A 1,419-nucleotide genomic window follows, 5' to 3' on the forward strand; every position below is an offset into this window, starting at 1 on the left:
TCTGACTCGTTTTAAGGTCCAATAAAATACACTTACCATCCATTACCATCCATTCTTTCTGAAGCCTGCTACCTGGAGGATTCATCTATATAACAAGAACCTTGACTTCCCTTTAGGATATAGGAAATAAATAGAAATACTTAAAGATGTAAGTATCCCTATAAATATAAGTACTTTAAGGGGGGATAAGATAACCCTTTTTTTTCTTTTTGAGACGGAGTCTTGCTCTGTCACCAGGCTGGAGTGCAGTGATGCAATCTCAGCTCACTGCAAGCTCTGACTCCTCGGTTCAAGCAATTCCCCTGCCTCAGCCTCCCCAGTAGCTGGGACTACAGCCGCATGCCACTACGCCCCACTAATTTTTTGTATTTAGTAGAGATGGGGTTTCCCCATATTGGCCAGGATGGTCTCAATCTCCTAACCTCTTGATCTGCCTGCCTTGGCCTCCCAAAGTGCTGGGATTACAGGCGTGAGCCACTGCGCCTGACCCCCTTTATCTTAAGCATTTCTTTCTGCTGACTTTAACTTTTCAGGCAAAGTTTAACTCTTTCAGCCAACTGCCAATCAGAAAATCTTTGAAGTCGCCTATAACCTGGAAGCAACCACCACCCCCACCTTCAAGATGTCCTGGCTGCACCGAAGTACACCTTACCTGTATTGATATGTCTTTTTCTGTAACTTCTGTCTCCCTAAAAATGTGTAAAACCAAGCTGTCACCCAACCACCTTGGGTGCACGTTCTTAGGACCTCCTGAGGCTGTGTCATGGGCCATGATCCTCATGTGTGGCTGAGAATAAGCCTCTTCTAATATTTTATAGAGTTTTCCTTTTTTGGTCAATCAGTCTGAGGCTAGTGTAATTTTTCTACTTTTGCAGGTAATCTTTTTGTTTGCTTCCCTACATTGACTTTTAAAAATTGGGTTTTTGTCTTGTTTTTGACAGAGCAGTAGCACCATCATCTTGGACAAACACTGGCACTTTCAGTTCCAGCTCCTTTTCTAGCCTCATGCATTTCAAGGAAATCACTTTTCTTCTAACTACAAGGAACCAGAAATAGCAGACAGTGAAACACAGATAAGACAGCTCAGGCACAGAGGGAGGTGGGGGGAAAGTCTCAGGTAACTTCCAAACTTCACCCTCATACAATGAGCCCCAGTAAACCAGTGGGCCTTAACAAGCACATTCCGTTCCCTTCAGGTGCACTAAGACAGGGAAGTTAAAAGCAGACTTGGGGGTATGCCTGCAGCTGCAGAAAGATGTATGAGAACAGACACACAACTCTCCCTCCCAGACAAGCACAACAAAGAGACACAGGAGCAGTGCAAGACTCCGATAAACTCTTCCACCCTGAATCCTTAAAAACTTTTAGTCTGTAAGAAAGTGGGCTCTCTCTCTCTCTCTCTCTCTCTTTCTATATATA

The sequence above is a fragment of the Mandrillus leucophaeus genome, unplaced genomic scaffold (assembly GCF_000951045.1).
Source record: "Mandrillus leucophaeus isolate KB7577 unplaced genomic scaffold, Mleu.le_1.0 Scaffold170, whole genome shotgun sequence".
In the NCBI taxonomy this organism is placed as follows: Eukaryota; Metazoa; Chordata; class Mammalia; order Primates; family Cercopithecidae; genus Mandrillus; species Mandrillus leucophaeus.